Raw genomic sequence first — 26,498 nt, 5'->3', positions numbered from 1 at the left:
TACAAGTCTTGAAGCAACTTCAGGACCAGGACCACTATTTTTATTCCCCTGGTTTTCAGTGGGGGAGGTGAAGCTTCCTGATGCTTATTTATCTTCACAAGGGAATGCTGCAGCCAAGTTATACATCGGTCAGTTTTGGACAATGATGGAAGGAAATAGAACACTCTTACAAGCCAACAGTGCTAGCTCTCCCCTTTTCATTCTGCCCCTCATACCTGAGGGTAACAGGTGTTCACACTTAGGAGTCTCCTGTCCTGGAAGGGTGTGCTAGAATCTCCTGGCGGGCCAGGGTTGTGTAGTTTGGGCAGAAATCTGCTTACAGTAGTGACTTTCAGATGACCTTCCCTCCCCCTGAGAATCACCAGGCACTGGGACAATTCATTCCTTAATTCCTTCACACTCTCATTCATCCAGCAACTTTTTGGCCCACAGCACAGACACAGCTCCTTTTACTACCATGGTTTTGCACAGGCTGCTTAAAAGGGCTTTTATTTGGGGTGCCTGGGTGGCTCAGTCGCTTAAGTGTCTGACTTTGGCTCAGGCCGACTTCGGCTCAGGTCATGATCTCACAGTTTGTGAGCTTGAGCCCAGCATTGGGGTCTGTGCTGATAGTATGAAGCCTGCTTTGGATTCTCTGTCTCCCTCTCTCTCTCTGCCCTTCCCTCTCTCATGCTCGTTTTCTCTCTCTCTCTCTTTTCTCTCTCTCTCAAAATAGATACATTTAAAAAAAAAAGGGGGGGGCTGATGTTCATTCTTTAAAACCCAGAATCAAATGTCACCCTGTCAAATGTTTTCTGCTTCTTCCCTCTCACCTCCAAATGCCCTGAACAAAGCAGTTCTCTACTATGTTGATTATTCTAAATCTAAAATTGATTCATTTTTCCACCTTTCTAGTCCTGCAGCCAGTGAACTCCTGGGGGGAAATGGATCACTCTGTCTTATTAGCCTCTGTATGCCCAGCCCCTCATCGGAGCCTAGCAGAAGGCGCTCAGTAGATATCACTCCGTGAGTGATTTAATGAAGCATTTTTCAGGGCAAACATTTTCTAAGTGTGATCAATTAAAATGCACGTGTCGGAGTGGGGAGCAAGGACTGACCGCTCACATGACAAACTCCGCTGAGCGAACTTTGTCCTGGGACTTCTTTAACCAGGTGCCAGGAGGATGTGCAGGGAGGTGCCATTGAGCAGGAGTAGCAGATACTGCAGTGCCCTGCCAGCAGCCCCTCAGCCCCTCCTACTGGTTCCGTGTGCCCACGTCACTCCTGAACTTTGCTCTCTCATCCCTGTGACCCTTTTCAGAGAACTGCCCTTGGGTTCCTGGAGCTGGCTGGGCAGCCAGGGCAGGGCACTGGGAGCACCCGGGGACTCCCTCCAGGGTGACTGCCAGCACCTGACTGTTGTGGGTGGTTGTGAATGCTCAGCTCCCTCGCCTGAAGGGAAAATTCCAAGATTCAACTCGGTTCTAGAGCTTTCTGCAGGATCGGGATCAAGTTGGGGCTGGGAATTTGCCTGAAACTGACCTCTTACCGGCTTCCTCTCTCTTCTCCATCCTGTCCTTTCCTCCTCCCCACCTCCCTCACCAGCACTCCCTTAACAAATAAAGAGCTGCGGCTGGGGTGGGGCCTTTCTTCTGTGCCTCAGCTTTGAGGTTTGTAAAATGGAGACTAAACTCTATTTTTATTGTGAGGATTCAATGAAGTGATCCTTGTAAAACCCAACACAGAGCATGACACTTAGCATTTTAGCAACAGAACTCTCACGTTGTAGCTAGCACCCTGGCACCCCCATCCACCCCCCTCCCCAAAAAGGCTGCATTTTCCACTTCCCACCCTAGTAGGTTGATGTAGCTGAGTAAATCCAGGCCTGTTGGATTTGAGCAGAAGTGCTGAATGCCGCGTGTAATGTCCCTTGAAGGTAAGGGGGAATACTCCACTCGGGCTGGCTGGAATGTGGGGGTGACAGTGGGAATTGGCACAGCCAGCCTTGACAGTGAGGTAGAAGCAGCTCGCAGAACAAAGGGGCCCAGGACCTGGACACCCCTGAGCCACCCTACGGCCTGAAACCCCCTACTCAGACAGTTACACAAGAGAGAAACTTCTGGTTTACGACATTGTATTCGCATAGGGGCCTCTTTATAACAGGGGCCAAACCTGTGCCTTTACTTCTACGGTCACCCGGTGGAATGATTACTTGAGGAGAAAACTCTGAAATGTCTCCTAAAACAGCCCACTCCAGCACTGGAAAGAGGAGACTCTTGCTTACCTGCACCGTTTCTCTCCCTTGCCTCACTTTGTCTCTCTTTTTGCGCGAAGATGGGATAAGAATAGGAAGGTATGTTATAAGAGAGAAAATTAAGGAATGACGGCTCTAAAGAGGAGGTAACTTCAAGTTTGCACTTGAGCTGGTAGAAATAAAGGGAAAGTAGACAGGGGTGGGTAGACCCTGCCCAGAAAACAATTGTACACACGTGCTAATTCTAGAACGCTTCTCTGCTGCCCTTTCCCTCACTTCCAAAGCTCATCAACAGAAGCGGAATGAACCTGTCACGTTCCTCCCACAGAGCCCGTCTCTGATGCAATGGCAGTTGGAGACCCTGTTGCCGATGCTGCAACACTTTGTAATTTTGTATAAAAGTCATGTAGTGATTGCTGCAATTTTTCCAAAAGCGAAAATACTCAGAAGAGATTCGTTTATTTAATTAGCGAATTGACCCCACTACTCAGTTCACGGTGTTTACTTGGTCACTGCTACTGCCCAGGGGCAAGTTGGTGTCCTGAGGCATAGAATATGGACATTCTTTTTATTTAGAAGGGCCTGAGGCACAGGCAAGGAGGCATTAAGGAGGAAAGATGGCTTTCTGGCTTGGTCCACCCTCTAGGGCCAAGCTGTTCAACTTTAGCACTGCTGACATTTTTGATTGGGTAATTCTTTGCCGTAGGGGGCTGTCCTGTGCACTGCAGGATGTTTAGCAGTCTCCCTGGCTTCTACCCAGTAGACACCACTAACACTACCACCTTCCCAGATGTGAAAACAGAAAATGTCTCCAGACATCACCAAATGTCCACTGGGATGTAGGTGCAAATTCACCCCTTGTTCCCGACCACTGATCTAGCGTCTGGCTAGGGAGAAAGGCAGTAGAAGCAGCCCCTGAAGTTGTGTTTTTAGTGTGGTTTTCGTTTTCCCTAAAAACATCTCCAAACAGTTAGGACTGGGGAACAAACAATTATGGGCCCAACTGATAGAGTGAAGCTCAAAGGGTAGCAACCATTCTCTGATCTTTAACAGAAGTCCAAAACATAGACTATCCCCCAGAGACCACTTGGAGGCCTGCAAGCAAGGGCAGTGAACATGCCTGAAAGGAAAAGAGCAGCGGAAGAAGAAAAAAGCAGATGCCCGATAGTACCTGATTTCAGTCAATAATGGCTGTCTCATTCCTTTTCTGCCAGTGACTGATCTATGGATGCCATATGATCCTGGGAAAGATATTCTTCCCTGACAATAGGTAGCTGGGGACAAAGACCCCTTTCTGCTCTTCTCTCCCTATCCCATCCAATGCAAGGATGGAATTGTGGAGCTGCAGCAGCCATTTTGCAACCAAGAGACAACAACCAGAGGTCAGAGTCTATTGAAAACCTATGGAAAGAGTCCACGTGGTGATATGGCTGAGCCAATGAACCAACTTTAGGACCACCTACCTTTAAGCTTCTTGTCAAGTAAACAGTATATGTCCTATGACTTAAGCTAGGGTTAGCTGGGTTTTCTGTCATTTACAACCAAAGACATTACTAATCAATGGAAATGTTTTCAACTAAAATTAATAGGATACCCAACTAAAAATAATAATAATAAAGGCAGAAGGTATTTTCTCACCTAACAGGAGGTCCTGAGGTAGGTAGTTGGTCTGGTGGCTGTGCAATGTCAGAGTCCTGAGTTGACTTCTATGTGACTCTCCTGGCCTTTCTGTCATGGTCACAATATTCCTGACATAGCTCCAAATGTCATGTCCACATTCAAACTGTGTTTAAGACAAGAAAGAAAGAGGCTTATCCCTCTCTTTTTATCAGGAGAAAAAAAAATCCCCCTCAAACTCCTAGTAAACTATCCCATGGTCTAATTGACCCAAACTGGACCACATACAAAGATGATCTAGGAGAGTGAGCATTTGGCATTTTAAGTCTCTGTCATGGGAGGTGGGTTCTTCCAGAAAGGTCTCTTCCAGAGAAGGATTGTTGGGTCAGCAGACAACAGATCTGCCACAAAATAATTGCTCATGTTATACACCCTATGATCAGAATGTATTTCCCTATTGAGGCTTCTTGTCCCATTGCATCCCTAACTGTCCTCAAAGTGGGTTGACCCAACTTCCACATAACAGCAGAAGAGAGAACTAGAGCCAATCAGTTCAGTTCTGATGGTCTTTCTCCCTGACACGTGGTATTGCATTGAAGACTGTTGCCCTGACAACAGCACTGCCCAGCCCTGCTGAGAAGCCCCATTGCCGTCTGGGAAGCCTGTCCAGGATGCACTGGTTCTCTTAGGGAGGACAATCACATACCTTAAGCACTAAGCCAACCAAAGGTGCTCCAGTCGCTGCTCCCTAGATCGGCTCCACGTGCTTGACCTCCTCCCAGGCCCAGAGTTGGTTCCAAGTTAGCTGGCACACAGGGCCGCATGTCCCCTTCCTCTAAATGAACTCTCCTGGGGCACCTGGGTGGTTCAGTTGGTGAAACATCTGACTCTTGATTTTGGCTCACGTCATGATCTCAGTGTCATGAGATCGAGCCCTGCATTGGGCTCCTCGCTGACCGTAGAACATGCTTAATATTCTCTCTCTCTGCCTCTCTGCCCCTGCTCCTCCTCTGCTCGTGTGCCCTGAAGGAAAGAATAAAACATGCTCAACCTCTAGCAGGGCCTCCCCTCTGATACAATCCACTAATACATAAACAAATATGGCTCCAGAATGTAATCCTGGCCAGAGGTACCCTCTTTACAAAGACACCTGCTACACCAGATCACAGCCCCCTGTAGATTTCCTGTAGGTCTGGCCTGTATCCTGTGTAGTTCTCTTTCCTGCCCTGCCCTGGAGTCCAGAACAGCCTTCTGATCCATTCAAGACTGGCCCTTCTGAAAACTGAGGCGTTGAGTGTGCTCTCACTCCCCTGCTGGGACATCTGGAAGCTTGTGTTTGTTTTCAGAAACTGCTGCCTGATAGCTTTTTCATTGACAATGGGGACCAATTTGACATTATACATAATCCTGGATTACTGACTTGGTTAATATTTCATGATGTCTATTAGTCTTTACATTTATAGAAACATGGGCCATAAAAAATTAAAGCTTTAATTGCTTTGCTTTGGGTTTCCTTTTTTTTTTTTTAAGTTTATTTACTTATTTTGAGAGAGAAAGAGAGAGAGAAAGCAAGAGTGGGAGACGGGCAGAGAGACAGGGAGAGAGAATCCTGAGCAGGCCCTATGCTGTCGGTGCAGAGCCCAACACGGGGCTGGATCTCACGAACTGTGAGATCATGACCTGAGCTGAAACCAAGTCAGACGCTCAACTGACTGAGCCACCAGGCGCCCTCCCTTTTTTTTTTTTAATTTTTTATGGTTGAGAATTTTTCTCTTGGCTGAGCTGTCTTCCAAATTTGGGACCCGAGTTACTCAAAAAAATCGGGGAGTTTGGAGATACAGTCTGAGGACAGGCAGTGGTGACGCTCTAGAGTAAAGGGATGATTCAACATACTGTTTTTCTCTTGCCACAAGGACAATTGCACACCAGGAAACCAAGGTTGAATCTGTCATTGTGGAATTTCATACCTGAGGACAGCCCAACACTAGACACCATGAAAAAGGACTCTCGGATAGCCTGGCCCTGTGCACTGGCTCCTGGGGCCAGGACCCTTTGGGTTCTTCTGCATTGATCAGGCATTTCAGATGTCTTAAGGCCACAGGCCTCAAACGTACAAGATATGGAGTAGCCTAACAGGTTAGTGCAGCCCCTGGGAGTCACCTGGGGAACTCACCTTTGCAGCTGGGCTTCCTGGGCCAACAGATTCAGGGCTTGCTCAGTGCCGCTGTTGTCTTGAGAAATAAATATTTGGTCTTTGATGTTTTGTACCTCTATCATGTATGTAACTGCGCCTCTTTATTTGGGGGGCTGGGGTGTGCCTGTATTTGACGTGGCCATTTCAAACAAATTAACTTCATTCTCTTAGCTTGGTCTCCCTGCGGGTGAACTGTCATATGAGATTGGCAATTGTGAGGATTTGCAAAGTGGGGGCTTCGGTTTCGTTTTCTGAAACCATGGACCTGGGAGGTGGGGGTGGGGGGCGGGAGGCTGCTGTTCAGGGAAGAAGAGGTACATTCTGCCCTGGTAGAAAGGCCCGGAAATCGGCCTCAAAGGCTAAGTGACCGGAAGCATAGATGTGTGAGGCAGAAGGCATGTGTTTGTGTACGTGGCAGAGAGATGTGTGACCTTCTATCCTAATAGAACAACTTTCCCAAGGAAATCACCCAATCTCTAAAGTAATTGCTAATTAGACAAAAGCGCAGTATTCTCCAAAGCCTACTTGAATTACAGCTGTGACACAATAGATTCTTAGGGGAAAACAATTGTTTTATGTCCCTTCAATTTAAACTATGGAAATTACTTCATTGAAAAGAGAACATTTCTTCTTAACGTCTAAATTAAGCAAAGCTTTACCAAACCAGATTTACAGCGAGATAATACTTTTAACCGTGTAACATATAAGACTCATCATGGGTTGTCACAGATTTAGGACACCAGCCATCCAGTGCTGTGAAAGTTTCTGCAAGGACAGTACAGCATATGGAGCCTAAGCAAACCAGACATTTCGTCTCAAGGATTAATGTCTTTTTAAGCCCCATCAGATTTGCACGACATGCTCAAATTTAACTGCTTTTCTATGTCAGCGTTTAGTATTCCATAAAACTCAAAAACCCCGGCTACACCTAATACAGGCAGCTTATGTCAGTATGCCACCCTAAAAAATACCATTATTTACTTTCATGATGTCTGGGACATCCTTTCATGTGAAAAAGAAGTGGAAACACAGCTTTAGAACATCAGCATCTCACTTCTCGGTTAGTTCGATTTCTCTCATCCGCTGAACTCCTCGAGGTATGCAAAGCAAGTCGATCCTTTAAATGGGCTCTACGCAGGAATTTGCTGGAATCGTGGGGAGCCAAACACGGCAACGTTACTTATTGTGAAAATGAGGGAGACAAGCAGAAGAAAACACATTTTGGATTATTGAAGAGCTGAATTTTGCTCCCACCAGGCAGCATGCTATTGCACCGGATTTTGTTATTGTGACACAGATGGGTCTCTGAAACATTTTTTAATAGAACATTTATAGAACAGGAGACCAGAGACGGTCTCTGCCACGGAACGGGGAGTTAGGCAAACGGTCGGCCTTGCATAATCGCTGGGGCCTAGCTATGGCCTCCCAGGAACATTATCAAGAGAAGTGAGGGAACACAGACGTGGCACTTGCAAAACCAGATCAAGATAGCTGTCCCCTTCCGTGCACTGAGTACTGTGGTGAGCACACCTGTGGAAGGCTGGGGGCGTGGGCCTGTCAGCGAGGATGACTGACGAAGAGGGCTGGCCATGCCCTGGGGACTCAGGCCATGGGTGCAAAGGGACAAACACACTGCTTTAGAAGGAGATGCAAAGCCTTCAAATCCAAGATGATATAGTAAACAACCACCACCACCAAGCTGGCCACAGCTGCAAGTTTCAACAGATCCACAAACCAAAGGACATCGGTATGTTCAACTTACTTCCTCTTTCTACTTTCCTCTTAATGCTCACAGGATGCGGGCCCTGGTCGACAAGGGTACAAACAGACCCTCTTCTATCTCTTCTGGTGGATCTTCAGCCCTGATGGGATTCCCAAGACAAACCTCCAGTGCTCAAAATGAGAGCCAGCCGGGGCACCCGGGTGGCTCAGTCGGTTAAGCATCCGGCTTTGGCTCGAGTCATGATCTCACAGTTCGTGAGTTCAACCGCCACATTGAACAGAGCGCTCTCTGTTGTCAGCACAGAGCTTGCTTCCGATCCTCTGTCTCCCTCTCTGTCTGTCCCTACCCCGCTCACGTGCTCGCTCTCTTTCAAAACTAAATACACATTAAAAAAAAAAAAAAATGAGAGCGAGCCATTTAGAAGAGTAACTCCATCTTCACTGTTATCTGGAAATACTGCGTCGAGGGTTAAGTGAACAACACACAAATACACGCTCGCACCCAGAAAAGACAAGACTGAGCTAGGTCAACTAGTTATTCTACAAGTGCTTATCAGCAGAAGGCCAAAAACAATGGCAAAGAAAATGATTTTACTCCTGGAGCTGGTGAAGTGAAGTCTCCCTACTGTTTGAGTTTCCAATGTGTGGACTCACAGAAGTGGTCATGTTTCCATACTATTACTGAACCTTACGTGAGTCTTCCCCCACGGTTCTTTTCTTCAGTATCGGTGTTTGCACTGCCGAGCGATTCACTTAGAAGATCATGAAATTTCACAGGAACAGGCAGAAGTTCACTCAGAAACACATTCACAGCGTGTCTGTAGCACAAACAGCAAGAGAACGTCGGCATCCGCCGAAAAAGGGAAACAAAAACCAGGCCACTTACTTTCCATGAATCCTTTTGGACTCTATGTCTCCATGGCTTCCGAAAAGTCAGGCCCAAAAGGCCAAAATCGTTTCTGCAAAGGGGCTGAGGATGGTTTGTTGCGCTGAGGGAAGACACAGGAAGCCTGTGCTAAGGAACCCACCCACGTCACACCAGCAAGCGGGGGACCTCGCTCCCGGGGCCCTTTGGCTGTGCCGAGGAGGACCGCCCTTTGCAGCCATGCTCAGCGGACTCGAGGCTACAGCAGGATGAAGAACCCCTTAAAAATGTTAACTCTTCTGTGGTCGAAGAATCTGGGCTCAGGTCAGCTGGTATGGCCAAGGTCATGACTGTACAAGCCTGTTCCCCCAGCTGAGCACATGGCCACCTCCGCTCCTGTCCACTTCCACATCTGGAGCCTGGGGCTGCCCTATAAAGGACCACAGACCGTGTACTGGGAGTGGAGATAGAGGAGGAGGAGAAGGGGAAAAAGAAGAGGAGGGAGAGAATGAAGATGAAGGGAAAAGAGGGGGGTGAAGGGAGAGAAAACCAGACATTATGTGCCTCCCGATGCAAGAATACACTGCCACCTAATGTCTTGCCAAAAGGATTAGAAACAAGCCTAATGAAACCTCTGATTTCAGCTGCCAAATCCCAGGAAATACACAGCACAGAGGAACACGTTGAATTGTACCATGAATAGGCAGCCAGCAAGATCCAGACTGTGAGAAACTCTGCAGGTTAAATGTTCCTCTGCTTTAGACGGAGGAGGGAAACCTGTAGATCCAATGGCACTGAAAGACAACAAATGCGTTGAAACGGCCAGACGGAACTCGAGAGACCAGGAATGCACCGCCAGGCGATGGGACTGTAAAGAAATGTCAGGAGGTGGTAACTCCACGAGTCAGGAGAGTGTTCACTTTTAGGAAAAGGGAAGGAGTGGGGAGAGGCCGTAGAGGGGCTTCTGGGGTGACTGGCAAAGCAGTGACATGAGCAGTGATTAAGGGATGGTCCCCTCACAGCTCCTAAGCTACACACCGGCTTTATGTGGTTTTCCGTGTCTTTTAAAGGGGGAGGAAGGAGAGAGAGAAGATTGTCTAGCATTTTCTCCCCTCGCAATGTGCATTCCCAGCAGCAATGAACTAGGGCATCTGGGGCCCCGAATCTGGAGCCGGCTAACAACATTTCAGTGTTTCTAGGACACTGTGAACATGGACGCATTTTACTGCGTTCCCGTATGCTAAAAAGTGGTGATTCCGAGTGTGGTGAGTTGAGAGGACATGGCACCGAGATCTCCACAACACATTTTATGGACAAGACGGTGTTGGCTGCTAGCTGTGGGAGGAAGGGAAGTTCTGAGAAGTAACACTTTCGCTCAGTCCTCTTTTTCTTCCTCATGCCAGGTTCTCAGGTTTGCTAACTGAGTAAACCACACAATGCCATAGCTAGGACCTCGGAATTCACCCAGCTCAGTGTTCCTTATAATGCCTACTCCTCCCCCACGCCCCCGCCACCGACCAACAAGTGTCAGCATCTCTGGGGCTCATTCAGGATGCGGACCTGGCCCCACGCGAGATCTGCGTGAAGTAGGGTTAGACTCGGCCTTACGCAGCCCCCCAAGTGATTCCCACACTCCCTGAGGTTTGACACCCATAGGTGTGATCCAGCATCTCTCATCAGGTGAGGAAAGAGCATCTCAGAGAGGAAGAGGGCTCCCCAAACCGTTGTTCAGGAAATTAGCACAAAACCAGGACCGGAACTGTGTTTCCCTATTCCTGCTGCCCGCTCCTCCCAGGCCTTCATTCATTCCCGGCCTCCTTCAGCCATATAAGGCCCGGAAGGTACAATTTCAGGTGGAACAGACTTAGTCCCGCCTTTATGGCGCCTACTGACAGACGAGACCAACAACAATTTTTTAAATTCCCATGATGTAGAATTACAGATTGGGATGTGTTCTGAGAGAGAAGAGCAGAGACCTGTCACGTTACTCAGGTGCACAGGGTTCACTTCCATGAGCAGGTCACATCCAAGCAGAGTCATGAGGCCGGGTGGGGCAGCTCTGAGGTCAGAGGGAATTTGGCTCGGTGGAGAGACTCAGAGAGTAGCTGGAGGACACTGAGGGCCCAAGGCCAGGGGAACATGGAGGTGGCGTCCCTGGGTGCTCCCGAAATCAACGTGTCCCCAACTGTATCTCAGCTCGGCCTGTCCATACGAATCACCTTAGGAACTTAAAAAAATATTTCTGCCCCTACCCAACCCCGTGATTTAATAGGACCAGGGTAGGTCCCAGGAATTTATACTTTAAAGCTCCTCCGTTTATCCTAGTGTGCAATGAGGTTTGGGAACTTCTGGCCTAGGAGATTTGAGGAAAATGGAAATGATTGAGGCTAAGTGACGAGCTGACTTTGATTTCCTGCTCAGACCCTCACCGTGCTCATTTGTCAGTGGGGACAGAAATACCTGCTTCACAGGGTTGGAGCAGGGTTACACCAGATAAACTCTGCAAAGAACCAGCTGGGGCCTTGGTACCTTGGTATAGGCTCAATACATAGTGACTGTAATTCAGTCCAGGCCTCTGGTTTCCAGAAGGGCTATTTTTAGAAGGAAGGATTATTTTTATCACTCTGCAAAGTATCCAGTGGTTTTCGGGACAGTCTGGTTTGCACCCTTCCCAGAACAATTCATATCCCTTCCACCCTCCACTCTTGCACCCCCCCCCCCCACCCAAGCTGAGAGCAAGAGATTTAGGGTCACGGCCGGTTTAACTCTCCACCCCACCCCCGCCCCCAGCCATGCTCTATTCCCAGCTAGCCATATGGGTGAATAATCTTTTCCCTAAAAATAGACAACGGCACAGGCTCCATCCAGATTGGATTTCACCTCTTGTTTTTAAGGCTGTCAATCTGGCAACCAGTACTGAGGCTAAATTATCTTCTTGAAAATCTTAAATGATGAGAAGAAAGCCTCAGGGGTATGAATTCTTGGCATTGGAACGGTTATATGGCAAAATCTCCAGATCTGAAAAATTGAGCAAGAGATTTGAACCACAACTATTTATTCTTGCAAAATCAGCACAGACTCCTGGACTGTTTCAGCGGGAAGGCAACACCAAGACCATGTGGTACAATGAACGACTGGAGGGGGGCACGGGGGGACCCCGAATTTGCTTCTAGATATTGTCAGAATTACTTTCAGGTCTAACATCTGGTGCCTTCATCCTTACAGGAGAGAACAAAACAGAGTACAAATTACAAGGCAGGCAGGGAGGATGTGAGTGATGGGGAGAGGGAGTGAGAAGCCAAAAGGGAAAATGGGAATGTCTGGGGTTGAGGTTTGCCCATCACCTTTCTCTCTGGACCACTGCCCCAGGTCCTCCTGTACTATTTAGGCTTCTCTGTGGATGACCCAGACTCTTCTGTGTGCTGGGAGCCTCCTTCCAGCGTCACCCTCCATAGATCCCTTCCTTTATTCTCTCAAACACGGCTGACACAAGACAGCGTGTTTACTGTCTTTACTGAGTGGCCAAGTGACAGAAGATTATGATGCAGAACAGAAAACTATAAAAACTGGACCGGTAGATTCCACCCAGTGACCCTAGAGATTATGGGCCATGAACATGTGTAAGGATTCGGGCCCCTCCATCAACATTTATGTTCATGTTCTTATAGGTGTTTTTCACAGCTTTTTAATTTGTTTTTGAGAGACAGAGGGAGCAAGAGCTGGGGCTGGGGGGAGGGTGGGGGAGAGAGAGAGAGAGAGAGAGAGAGAGAGAGAGAGAGAGAATGAGAATCCAAGCAAACTCCATTCCCGATGCAGGGCTTGATCTCGTGAAGGTGAGATCATGACCTGAGCCAAAATCAAGAGTCAAGACACTCAACTGACTGAGCCACCCCGGCACCCCTATATTTCCTGGTTTTTGCATTCATTTCTTCATTACCAATCAACAGTCACTTCTGGCTGTCTCCCTAGCCCGCAACCACCCACCTCCTCTACCCTGCCCCTCGTCCCCCCTCATTTAGGAGCTCATCTCCACTCAGCCCACCCTTCTTTCATGCTCCTTCTTGTGACTAGCTTCTTCCAAGCCCAGTGACTCAAGAAACAGGATAGCCCTTCCTCTCTGCATTACAGGGCGTGATTTTAAGATGGGCAGGTGGACAAATGGGCCTGAAACAGGGGTGTGATGGAAAGGGCCTCATTAACGACTGGGGTTGTATCTATCGTGGGTCCAGAGGGTGGGGGGTACAGAGGTGGCTTCGGTGTTCAGCCAGCACAAGGAAAAATGAAAACGTGTGAGTATGAGAATAATACAACCCAAGCGATGTTTTAGGAAGATTTCAATGCGATTAGATATGAACAATTTTGGAAAGTTATACAGATATCCTCTTGTGCAAGAAACACTTTTTATTTAAATAAAGCTTTAAGTAATTTATCAATAAATTCATACCTCATCAGTTTGTTTTATGAATAGTAGGTGTCAGATTATTTAATTATGAGTTATTCATGGTTTGAGATTCTTCAAACTTCCCCCAAATATATCATTCCTTAAGGACACATTATGTGCCAAACATTTGCCAAATGCTTCTCACGTGTTCTCATTTTCAGTTAAGAAAATTAATACAGGCACAAGATAGTCAAGTAACTTGTCAAAGGCCACACAGCTAGAAAGTGGGCAGGCTGGGATTCTGAATTCTTATTGACGGACATCAGTAACTGGGACTAGGTTGTGGTTACCTGGAAAGGCAATTCTGGGGTGAGCCTGGAGTTGGTGCTGTGGGGAAGACACGGCCAATGAAAGGTTAGTAGGGTCTCTGATGCCTTCCGAAGAAAGTTGGCATGCATACCCCACAGAATTAATCCCTACAGCCCCTGTTCAAACACAAAGAGCGTGTGCAGTATGGCTCTGGGGTGAACTGAAAGTTTTCTTTAAATGTATCTGACAGAAAAAGAACCAGCTCAAAGCAGACGGGGCTCTGACCAGTCAAGAGCCCAAGGAGAATACAAAGTCCTGCTTGGTACTAGTGGATGATAATCTTGTAGCCTCCAGCCAGGCCTGTCTAAATGTCCATCCGCAGCCCAGACTTTTGAGTGGGGTCTCACTTGGTTTTGTTTTTGTTTCTGTTTTTTTATGTTTTTTTTTTTTTTGAGAGAGACAGAGCATGAGTGGAGGAGGAGCAGAGAGAGAGGGAGACACAGAATCCGAAACAGGCTCCAGGGTCTGAGCTGTCAGCACAGAGCCCGACACGGGGCTCGAACCCACGAACCACGAGATCGTGAACTGAGCTGAAGTTGAATGCTTAACCAACTGAGCCACCCAGGTGCCCCATCACTAGGCTTTCAGAGGTGCTCATGGGAGGGCAGATGTGGCTGGTGGAATAATTGCAACCCAGGCCCTGGTGGCCCCTCCAGCTCAGGGTCTGCCCTGTCAGTTTTGCCCACATCAGTCCAGTGCAAAACTCAGCCCCTTTGCCAGTTTCTACCACATACGAAATTAAAACTCATTTGCACCAAGAACAGTCTGAGGTCAGCCATTGTAGTGAATATAAAAACGTGGTGGGAAACTGTAACCCAGATGTCCGTCAATAGATGAATGGATATACACACGTAATGGAATATTGCTCATCCATAAAAAAGCATGAGATCTTGCCATTTGCAACAACATGGATGGAGCTAGAGGGTATAATGCTGGACAAAATGAGCCAGTCAAGGAAAGACAGATACCATATAATTTCACTCACATACAGAATTTAAGAAACGAAACAAATGAACAAAATAAAAAGAGACAAACCCCAAAAACAGAGTCTTAACTATACAGAACTGATGGCTACCAGAGGGGAGGCAGGTGGGGGGGGGTGGGCAAAATAGGTCAAGGGGATTAAGAGTATACTTATTGGGGTGCCTGGCTGACTCAGCATGTGCAACTCTTGATCATGGGGTTGTGAGTTCGAAACCCACACTGGGTATAGAGATTACTTAGAAATAAAATCTTAAAAAAAAAAAAGAGTGCACTTATCGTGATGGGCACTGGGTAATGTAGAGAACTGTTGAGTCACTCTATTGTACACTTGAAACTTACAGAACACTCTGTGTTAACTGTACTGGAATTCAGAAAAAGGGTGGTGGAGCTGGACCCAAATGCACACACGTCTTCCCTCACTGTCCTCCCCTCTCCCTCTCAGGACCAACAGAAACCTCTTTTGTCCTTCACCTCAGTGCTTGACTATGTCCCTGGGGACTTAACTCTCCTTCCCAAGAGACAGATCTAGCGATTCCTTCCCAAACAATCTGGTATTCTCTCCAAGACGAAGCTCTTTACCTTACAACGTAAATGTGGCTGGGAAATTTGACAAGGGCAAGGGAAAGCTTTTGCGCAGCCCAGAGATTTGACTGGTTTCATCTAAAAACTGGGGGAGAAAAAAGTTTATCCACAAAAAGGCTGAGAAATTCACATTTGGGCCGCTGTTAATTTCAAAGTGCTGACCAGGAGCTTGTAGCTGTGCCATGTTTCAGTGGACCACACTCTTCATCACATTGCATTTTGCTCAAGTTGCACTGCAGTCTGGGGTAAGGGCCTAATTTCTTATATATATATATATGTATATATATACACACACACATATATATATGTATATATGTACATATGTATATATATGTATGTATATATGTATATGTATATATATGTGTGTAAATATATAAAATATTTTTAAAAAATATTAAAATATGTTTACAAAATAAATATTAAAATACATATACATATACATATATATATGTATGTGTATATATATTTTAATATTTATTATATGTATATATATGCATATATATTTTAATATTTATTTTTGAGACAGAGACAGTGTGGTTTGTGGAAGAGCAGAGAGAGACACAGAATCCAAGGCAGGCTCCAGGCTCTGAGCTGTCAGCACAGAGCCCAACACAGCTCTTGAACCCATGAGCTGTGAGATCATGACCTGAGCTGAAGTAGGACGCTTAACCAAATGAGCCACCCAGCCACCCCAAAGGCCTAATTTCTCAACGTGAAATTCAGAGATGCCAGAATATTCTCTCACTTGAACACAGGGGTCATTTTCTCCCTGCTTCCTGTTTTGCCTTCATCTTTGACAGTCTAGATTCTGCTGAGGAATTAGCCCTTGTATCAAAAGTCCATCCACACTGCTGTCTATTGTTCTCTTTCAAAACTAAAGTTTGAAAGTGCTACTTGCCAGTGGCAGGACTGAGGCCATACAGGAAGTGGCCTGAGTTCCCAGCGCTGGTGGGGGCACCGATAGTCAACCAGTCACTCAGGACCTCCTCACCACCCCCCTCTTGCCCACTCTGAGCTTTCCACGCTCACCCCTTCATTTTCCCCTTTCAAACAAATTAAAAGCAAGCAAAAATGGTAAACTCCTTTTTCAGATTTAAATTACTTTACTGAAAATAGCAGAATCTTCCTTCTCCATCTTCTACCAATGCTGGTCTCTAAAGATGTGGCTACTGCTTCCCTTGGTGAGTGCCTTTACTTCCAATCCAAGATATTTATAAGATAAAGACCATGTCTTTATTTCAATATCTGCTATACACAATACAAGTTTAATTCTGTTACCCCACATGCTTTGCCCTTTCTGGAAATCAGTGCTCTGAGCTGTAAAATGGGCACAATAATTTTGCCATGGCAAATTAGAAATGAGACTACATATGTAAAGCATAGCTTCCCAAAATAGTTGGCCTTTAATAATTCTGTTATGCCTTGCCTTTTCTTCCTTGGATTTAGAGGTCTGAATATAGCCTCTTTTTGTCAGCTAAAGCTTGACACCCTGGTCTGGGTAACCTTTCTGCTACCTGTGGGAAGACTTTGGGAGGCTTTAGGAAGGTCTACTGGAGCTTGGAAGCTTTTGCCTCCCTAAAGCCCAAGATCAAAAGTCAGGAGAAGGTAGGGCAGCCCTGTAAGTCCGAGCTTATGTGCAGTAAGAGAACTTCAGACCCACACATGTGGCCAATCACTCATTCATTCAACAGCATTTGTGATCCCCTCCATGGTCAAAGGTATAGGGCTAGTTGCTACCAGACAGAGCTGTTTTTTAAAGGCACATTCAGGGCTCTACCAGCTCTCACTGATAATAGCCCATCATCCCACCCCTCTCGGGCGCAAGGCACACTCAGGTTCAAATCCCAGCCTCACCACTTGGCAGATGTGTTGTTTTAGACAAACTACCTCAACTTTCTGAGCTTCATATCCTCACCTTCAACTCTCCTCCCACCTTCTGCAACTCCACGTGGACCTTAAAAATCACACTGCACCTTTTTCTACCGACTATTTTGCTGTGAATCTCCCAGTTTTGTTTTGTTTTTTTTAGATATTTCCTGGAAAATCCTTCCTGCTTTTCAAATTCATCCGAAGCACAGAGAACAATGCATGGCATCCAGTGAGTGAGAGATAGATGCCGTAAGAAGCAGGGGAGAGCAGAAGCATCAGGAACAGAGCGCCCAGTGGCCTCAGCAGGACCCAGGGGCAACTGCACTCGGGACAGTGCTGGATCCTCTCTTGGTGTGGAGCAGCTTTCAGTGAGCAGTCAGTCCACTGCTAGGTGGGCAGGTGACATCGGGAATCCCAGCACCGCTGGCCTGGCCCTTGCCGCTTAACAGGCAAACGTGGCTGTCAAACCCAGCTCCGTTTCTTAATACTGTAGCATCCACTTAGTGACCTGGGAGGGGGAGGCCATCCAGATCCAGCTCTCAAGCCACTGGCTTTCAGCATAAAGGAAACTTGTTCCTCAGCCCAAATCATTAAGGAACTGATAACAATCTGTTGCCAAGGTAGCTATTCTTCCAAGATGGTCAAACAGAGAAATTACTCAGATAGTCAATGGTGATGTAATTTTGAACCCGGTGGCCATCTGGCATCAGGTCAAGAAGCAGAGCCAAAAGCCCATGCGCATTTTTTTCTTTGCTTGCGATTTTCCTAAGAGCCTGGGCATGGGAAACTTGTCCACACCCCCTTGGCCCTTACAGCCAGAGGGAGCAGCAGTATTTGTCACTATGCCTGGGAAAGAGAAGAGGTCCTCTGTGGAACAACTCGAGAAGTCCCCCGTGCCAAAGTCCCCCTCTTCCAGCCCTTGTCAATGCTGCCTGCAGAGGGGAGCCCAGAGAACAGCCTGTCAGCTCTTTTCAGGGCTGAGAAAGTCAGGCTTTCTGTCGCCTTGGCTGGACTGAGGGACTTGGATCGCTGGTCGTCAGCCCAGGATTTACACAGAGAGGAGCAAAGAGGGATGGGAAGCATCAGACCTTTCACTGATTGGGAACCAGGGACTCAGAGCTGGAAGAAACCTTCCAATGGCCACCCCGTTCCCTCAGTTGATGAGAAATGGAGGCCCGTCAGAGTCACACAGCTCAGCGCCCAGGGCTCCTGCCTGCCCAGAGCCAGAAGGTCTGAGCAGATCAGGCACCAGCCTGGCTTCTCCAGGGGCTGGACCATCACTGCATCAGCTTCGCCCTGTTGCTGGCTCCTCACAGCAACTGTGCTGCTCCCGACCGTCAGCCCCAGTAAAAGAGCAGATTCGTTTCCAAACTCCCCATCCATCCCCATCCAGCTGCCCACGCGGCCCGCTGCGACTCCGCCGCCAGCCAGCCCTTTCTGGCTCAAGCACCCACAGGGATTCAGGTTCCTGGAAGAGCGACTCCAAACGCTTCAGGACGTCATAGTGGAAAGAGAAAGAGAACAGCTAGAGCAGGGCTCAAAATCTGACTCTGCCACTTTCTCACGCTTGATGCTGGTCAGGTTATTTACTTTTTCTGAGCTTTGATGATCTCGGTAGTAAAATGGAGACAATAATATGTTCCAAGGAAGATTGTAAGAATTAAATGAGAATCTATGGAGCACACACAGTCTCACTCACGTCTGGCACACGTTATGCCCAGGAACTGGCAGCTGCTTCTCTTTGGGATCTTCCACCTTATGGGGCGGGGTGGGGGGCGTCCCTTGATGGGTCCCTACATGAGCCTTCACTTTGGTCATTTACTGCCTTTCTTTGTGGTCCTGGCTGTCACTGATCCTTAATGCTTGCTGAACACCTGCTGCGTGTAGACCCTTGTTGGATGCAGAGGATGCAGCCACCACTCAGTCCCGCTTCCTGCCCCTTACATGCTCATGGCCAAATGAGAAGGCAGAGAAAGAAGTCAAACACAGAGCAGCAACTTTGCAGGCAGAATGGGTACAAATGTGGCCTGGAGAAGTCAGGAGGAGGGGTCATACACTTCATGATTTGAGTATTATCTAATCTCCTTTCCTGTTCTGGCAAGACTAAGGTTCTCCTCCCCGTGAAGAAGACCCGGGGGCTGGAGTTAAGAGCAAGAGTTGCTCTGATGGGCTCCACCGCCTGGACTCAAGTCCTGAAAGACACTGTCTGAGGGGAAGCCGGAATCAAGAACTAAGACAATTGTCAGTCCTGAGCCATGTTCCCAAGGAGGTGCCGAGAGCCTGAGGCAAGGATTCAGTGCATCTGATTTATTGAGGAGGTCTTCTCCAGACGAGGGAGTGAGGGAGGAAGGGCAAGGCAGGGATGTGGTCTCAGCTGGTGTCTAACTTCAACCTTCCCAGGGGGAGCTCTGGAGAAAGAATTGTCACTTGGAGTTTACTCCACAATAAGACGAGAAGGCCAGACTTTTATACTCTGTGTCCATCAGTCATGAGTTGGGTTTTGAAGAGGGGTTGGGTGCCCCTGAGTGGGGTGGTTCCTGCTGGGCTAAAGATAATTTGGGAGGAAGTGGGCAGCTCCGAGCCTTCAGCACCCCACAACCACAGCTTCTGGAAGATAGATGCACTGGCCCACTGTGCTGTCCAGTTAGAGGTTTCAGCCCAAGGAGGCTGGACAAAGGCAGAACCTGGTAGGGACAGCCACATGGAAACTGAATATAGAAGGTTCTGGAATTGCAGAAAAAGAGGACTTGAAATGTTGGACAGTATGTGAGAGAGAGTGTGAGAGAGAATACTAACTCTAGCAGCTTTTACTGAGCTTTCGTTGAATACCAGCTCTTGTGCCGTATCTTGTAAATAGGACCTCATTTAATCTTCCCCCAGACCCTACAAAGTACCCATCTTGTATGTGAGGAAACAAAGGCTCAGAGAGGTTAAGTCTGTTGCCCAAGTTCACCAGAGCCAGAGCCGGGAATTGAACCCAGATCCTCGTTTCTCTCAACTGGCATTCCTACACATCTTGCCGGGGCCTTGATCTTTCTTTAGCTAGTCCCAGGCTGTTTCCAGACGTGGTGTTTGCAGCCAGCGCCCTTGAGGGATGAGATCACAGCTTCCTCCCGGATACAGACGAACCTGCTAGAAGGTGGTGGGTTCCCCAAGTCCACCGCCCCTTTCCTGGGGTGGGGGGGGGACGTCTATCTAGACTCACATGCACAGCCCCTGCGGGCCTGCAGGCTCAGGGAACTGATCGGTTGCTCTGGATCCCGCTGTCGCCGGCAGTCACAAAGCCTCCGGTCCCTGTCTCAGGAGGCTTCTGTCAGCACCCACGCAACTGTGGCAGGCTGCTTCATTACCTTACAGCTAGGGAAAATCTCAGCCCCTTCACAGCCCTTGGCATCTGGCATTAGTCACTCCCACTTCCAGCCACCACAGCCTCCTTAGTGAGCCCACAAACGCACAGAAAATTTTTTACCTCAGACTCGTACACCCAAAATATCCCCTGGTCTTTCATCTGTCTCACTTCTTTCCACTGTCAAAGCCAAATGGCACCTCATTGCTATTTACTCGTATCACGTGTCCTAATGGGATTCCAGGCCTCCCGCCTCAGTTTGGAGGTTCCCCCCAGCGGAGTCCACAAAACCCTTTGCCATTTGCCCCTCGGGCTGTTATGGCCTCCGTTTGGAGATCTCTCAGTGCAGCAAAACCTAACTTCTTTCTCTTCCCAAAGCTCTTTCGTGCTGTTCCTTCTTCTGCAATTATCCTTCATTGTCTTTGTCTGACTCGGTCTTTAAGATTTAGTTCCAGAGATACTTCCTCCAGAAAGCCTCCCCTATAGTCTAGCTCCCTCAGCTGGGTCTTTGTCCCCTACGGTGTCCCCCCCCCCCCCGCCCCCGCATGTCACACAGAACAGCATCAGCTGGTACCACAAGTGCTGGTTGACCCGGCTGTGCTTCCAATATTGGGAGCTCCTTGGAGACAAGAATTGTATCTTGCTCATTCTGATATCAGTGCTTAGCAGGAGCGGTGCCCAGAAATATTTCTTTAAAAAAAAAAAAAAATGAATGAATGCCCACCTTCTGCATAAATAACCTCCCTGACCACTTCTGAGTCAAATGATCTCATTCCTCCAACCTCTTAACTCCTCCGAGCTCCCCCGGGACTGCTGTTAGGACAGTGTATGTATGGGGATGAATCGGCATTTCTCACGTGCACCCCTTAGAGGGTCAAGACCGTATCTTCTCTTTGTTCAGACAGATCTTAGGTCATTGTGGAGTTTTTCTGGCTTTCAGTTTTATAGATACATCATTTTTAAATCCCTAAAAACCTAACCCAATGATAGCAAAAAGAGTCACGGAATATATTCAATTTTATTCGGGTTAATGGGTGGATTTCTATCCAGCTCTGAGCACACGCTAATTCGCGTGTCTATTTCTAACGTAATAACTGAATCAATCTCCTAGGAGAAGAGAAGGGCATTCTTTCTCACTTCCCTCTGCCCGTTCACTATCTCTGAGCGGGTTTCAGGAAGTGAATTTATTTAAGATTCGACAAATATTTATCAAGCATCCAATAACATTCCCACCCCCGGGCACCTGGCCGGTGTCCCAGGCAGTGTATTGGCAGCTAGCGCAGCTCTCTTGACTTATAGGTCGGAGACTGAGCAGATCCCCACTGCAGCATGGACAGGCAAGCTGCCAAGTTTGGTTGATTGGAAAGTCCAAAAAGATCATGAATAAACATATAGGCGGATGGATGGCCTTTTGACAGCTACACTTCAAATGCGGTGTGTGCTGCTCCTTCTCGACTCATCAGAGCACCCAGGGGCAGTCTGAATGCTCAGCGGCTCAAGTCAGGGAGGGCTCCCTCCAGGCAGCAACGGAGGGCAGGCGGGCTGTAAATAGTCATCTGGCAGAGCTGTTCCCGTGGAACGAGGCAGACGGGGCCTGGTGAGGAGACAGCCAGGCTTCCCCTCATCAAGCCACTGGAAATCCCTTTCAAATTTCAGTTTGGTTCCTTGAGAAATAAAGCCAAACTTGTGCGCTCTTTTGTCCCTTCCAGAGGCAGGATGAAAAATAACGTGTTGAAGAGCCCAGCTCTTCTTCACCACCAGCCTGGTGGGGCCCTGTGCATTCTGTGGGCTGAGACCCACGATCTGCACGTGCCTGGTAAAATTTGGAGAAGGTGGTGGTTCAGTTAAGAGCAGGAGTGTGGTTCGACTGGGTGGTCATAGCGTTCAAGTTGCAGTTTACCAGTGACCTAATTTTTCCCATTTGTAAATTGGAAGCAGTGAAACTTCAGGCGCCTGGGTGGCTCAGTCGGTAGAGCGTCCAACTTCAACTCAGGTCATGATCTCACAGTCCATGAGTTCGAGCCCCATGTCAGGCTCTGTGCTGACAGCTCAGAGCCTGGAGCCTGTTTCGGATTCTGTGTCTCCCTCTCTCTCTGCCCCTCCCCCGCTCATGCTCACTCGCGCGCTCTCTCTCTCTCTCTCTCTCTGTCAAAAATAAATAAACATTAAACAAAAAAATCAGTGAAACTTCCTCTCTGAATCACGCTTTGGCCACATGATGGATTCTACCCCTCTTGAAACTGCTACTCTTTTTGACATACCCCTCAAACCTGTGTGTACCTTTCCCAATATACTCCCCAGTCCCAAGAAGAGGTGTACTGGCCTGTAATCTGTGTTCCTGGGAGACTATTTTGCCAAACGGGGTGAGTACCTGGTCCCATTCATCTCTGTATGATGGAGAGATGTTCTTTCTCGCTTCTCACTCCTAACCAGCTGGAGATAACTTCTCTTTGCCTAGTCATATTTTCCCTTTTCCCTACCCCCTGAAAAGAGTTTAGTCTTTACTGGCCAAGTTATCGAATGATTGTGATAACACTGGAAACATGGGTAGAGAGAAACAGGTCCCAAGCTGTAGCAGGAAACTGGGCACCGGGTAGACTTTAGACAGAATTTGACAACTGAGATGTTTTGGGGCATCTACCTACTAGCTGCTAGAAAAGAAAGAAAAGAGATTTTGAAAGGGTTGGAGGAGGTATAGATGTGTTCCTCATTAATATTCCTTAATTCTTTTTCCAAGCAAAAAAATTCTAATCTGGTTTTAATTAATTTTAAACTGTGTGTTTTAAAACGTCTTGGTACACGAAATGAACCATCTAGAGCCCCCAAACGTATTAGGGTTTCACCCATATCTTCAGCACCGAGGACAGTATCTGACACACACCCGAATTTCAAATGGTGGTTGGAATGACTGCCTGAGCACAGTGGCGGGGGAGGGGGAGAAAATGCTCTACTGCATCTCTCGTCGGAGCCACCCCATCCCCATCCTCCCTCGCAGACGGTGATGCCCAAATGAAGAGAGCTGTGTAGAAAGGTACAGAGATTTGGGGGGCTATGCTCAATTTGACGATAGATCACTCTAAGGGTGTATTTTCAGCCCTCAATAATTCCCTGGAGCTGTCCTTCTATTACATGATAGTGGCCTCTCTGGTCACACGGTTCATCTAAACGAAAACAATCAGGTACTCTCTTTTTGGAGCTTGGGATGGAGACTAAGGCATTGGTCTCAGCCTGGGCTGGTTAGCTCAGACAAAGCAGTGAAATCCATCTGTAGAGAGAGAAGGAAAGGATGGAGAAATGAAAGAGGGGCCAACAAAGAGGTCTGTGTACCCAGGGCACTCTGAAATTGCTTTCCAATAAAAGTCGATTGTGGCCGAAGCTAGTTTGACACCGTAAGAAAGTAGAAAGACAATCTACAGAATAGGAAAAGTATTTGCAAATTATATGTCTGATAATATTTGCAAAGCATATGTCTGATAAGAGACTTGTATCCAGAATATATATATAGAAAACTTACAACTCAACAATTTTTTTATATATGCTTTTTTTTTTAATTTTTTTTCAACGTTTATTTATTTTTGGGACAGAGAGAGACAGAGCATGAATGGGCGAGGGGCAGAGAGAGAGGGAGACACAGAATCGGAAACAGGCTCCAGGCTCTGAGCCATCAGCCCAGAGCCTGACGCGGGGCTCGAACTCACTGACCGGGAGATCATGACCTGGCTGAAGTCGGACGCTCAACCGACTGCGCCACCCAGGCGCCCCATAACTCAACAATTTTTTAAAAACCCGTGACTCGGGGCACCTGGATAGTTCAGTCAGTTAAGTGACCAACTATTGGTTTTGACTCAAGTCATGATCTCAAGGTTCAAGCCCTACTGACAGAATGGAGCCCTGCTTGGAATTCTCTCTCTGATTCTCTCTGCCCTTCACCCACTCATTCGTTTGTTCTCTCTCTCTCTCTCTCTCTCTCTCACACACACACACACAAGTAAATAAATAAATAAACCAACAAACAAACCCCATGACTTAATTTAAAAAATGAGCAAAGGATCTGAATAGATACTTCTCCAAAGATATGCAAATGGCCAACAAGAATATGAAAACATGCTCCACATCATTAGCCATCAAGGAAATGAAAATCGAAACTACCATGAGATACTACTTCACACCCACTAGAGTCACTAAAATAAAAAAGACAATTGTTGACAAGGATGTGGAGAAAGGGGACCTCATACACCACCGTTAGGAATATAAAATGCTGCAACCAATTTGGAAAACAGCGTGACAGTTCTTGGAAAGGTTAAACATAGTTCCCATTTGAACCAACTGAAAACTACATCTCCATAAAAACTTGTCCAAAAATGTTGACAGGAGCATTATTCATAATAGCCAAAAGGAGAAACAACCTAGAAGTCCATCAACTGACAGATAAATAAAATGCTGTGTCTCTATACAGAAAAATTTGTCCATTAAAAAGGAACGAAGTAGAAGACATCCAGATGGCCAACAGGCACATGAAAAGATGCTCAATGTCACTCCTTATCAGGGAATACAAATCAAAACCACACTCAGATATCACCTCACGCCAGTCAGAGTGGCCAAAATGAACAAATCAGGAGACTATAGATGCTGGAGAAGATGTGGAGAAACAGGAACCCTCTTGCACTGTTGGTGGAAATGCAAATTGGTGCAGCCACTCTGGAAAGCAGTGTGGAGGTTCCTCAGAAAATTAAAAATAGACCTACCCTATGATCCAGCAATAGCACTGCTAGGAATTTACCCAAGGGATACAGGAATACTGATGCATAGGGGCACTTGTACCCCAATGTTTATAGCAGCACTCTCAACAATAGCCAGATTATGGAAAGAGCCTAAATGTCCATCAACTGATGAATGGATAAAGAAATTGTGGTTTATATACACAATGGAGTACTACAGGGCAATGAGAAAGAATGAAACATGGCCCTTTGTAGCAACGTGGATGGAACTGGAGAGTGTGATGCTAAGTGAAATATGCCATACAGAGAAAGACAGATACCATACGTTTTCACTCTTATGTGGATCCTGAGAAACTTGACAGAAACCTATGGGGGAGGGGAAGGAAAAAAAAAAAGAGGTTAGAGTGGGAGAGAGCCAAAGCATGAGAGACTCTTAAAAACTGAGAACAAACTGAGGGTTGATGAGGGGTGGGAGGGAGGGAGGGGAGGGTGGGTGATGGGTATTGGGGAGGGCACCTTTTGGGATGAGCACTGGGTGTTGTATGGAAACCATTTTGACAATAAATTTCATATATTGAAAAAAAAAAGAAAGTCAGATAAACTTAAAAAAAAAAAAAAAGGAACGAAGTGCAGATACATGGTACCACATGAATGAACCTTGGACGTAGATGGCTGAGCTAAAGAAGCCAGGCACAAAGTGCCATAAATTGTGCGGCTCCATTTAAAGGAAATGTCCAGAATAGGCCAATTCAGAGACAGAGAGCAGATCTGTGGTTGCCTAGAGCTGGGGGTGGGAGAAGGGGGAATGAGGAATGACTTTTTTTTTAATAAATCATTCGTTGAGCACTTAAGTGTGCTGGGTACCATATTGGATACTCTGCCCACACAAGCTCCAGTCTTAACCTTCCTACAGGGTCACTATCCCCATCTCCCAGTGAAGGTGTGAGGCCCATAGGAGTAAATCCCAGGCTGGTGAATGTGAATCTGGGAGCTGACCCCAAGCCTGGCTCCATCTGCCACACTCTGTCCACCTGCAAGTTATTGCAAGTGACCTTTCCTTTGACAAGGACTTTTGGTCGTCTACCTCCTTTGCTCCAGCCCATACTGACATTTCTGCCGGAAAGTTCACTTCTTCACGTTATTATTTCAATTGGGCAGTTAAAACTTGACTAAAGAATCCAAGGCATAGAAAACTCAGAAAAAAGCAAAATTCTTCTCAAAAGGATATGTAAGATGTGAATAAAGTGAAAGACCAGCTAACTGAATAAAAGGATTGAATATGGCAAGGCTAGCAATTCCCCCCAATTAATCCATATCATATACTTAATGTAATTAGAATAAATAGTCTTAAGGAAGATCAAAAACATGTCTCAACAATCCTAAAATTTATCCAAAAAAGCATCATTGGAATAGCTAGAATTTTTTTAAAACCAGAATGATGAGAGGCTCTTGTTCTACATAATATTAAACAGTATTATAAAACACTATGCTAAAGATGTGAGAAAGTAGGGGTACAGAATTTGATACAAACTCCACAGAAAGAGATACCAAAGAATACTCAAATTACACAAGAGTTAAATATTTGACAAATGTGGCATTTAAATTACTGAAGAATGAG

General features: G+C 46.9%; 1 long non-coding RNA gene across 2 annotated transcripts in view; it reads right to left on the bottom strand.

Annotated features, from left to right (window-relative positions):
- The window catches only part of LOC122488098, a 46,457-nt gene that overhangs the window by 11,873 nt on the left and 8,086 nt on the right, over positions 1-26,498 (bottom strand). The window contains exons 1-2 of one of the 2 annotated variants that reach the window (XR_006298575.1): positions 4,557-4,762; positions 3,872-4,016 (exon numbers count right to left, since the gene is read on the bottom strand). This is a non-coding gene — a long non-coding RNA (uncharacterized LOC122488098). Of the gene's footprint in view, positions 1-3,871; positions 4,017-4,556; positions 4,763-26,498 lie in introns of those variants that run through there. The other variant, XR_006298574.1, reaches the window with a different exon arrangement.

The sequence above is a fragment of the Prionailurus bengalensis genome, chromosome A2, assembly GCF_016509475.1.
Source record: "Prionailurus bengalensis isolate Pbe53 chromosome A2, Fcat_Pben_1.1_paternal_pri, whole genome shotgun sequence".
In the NCBI taxonomy this organism is placed as follows: domain Eukaryota; kingdom Metazoa; phylum Chordata; class Mammalia; order Carnivora; family Felidae; genus Prionailurus; species Prionailurus bengalensis.
This window is presented reverse-complemented; position numbering and strand designations above follow the sequence as displayed.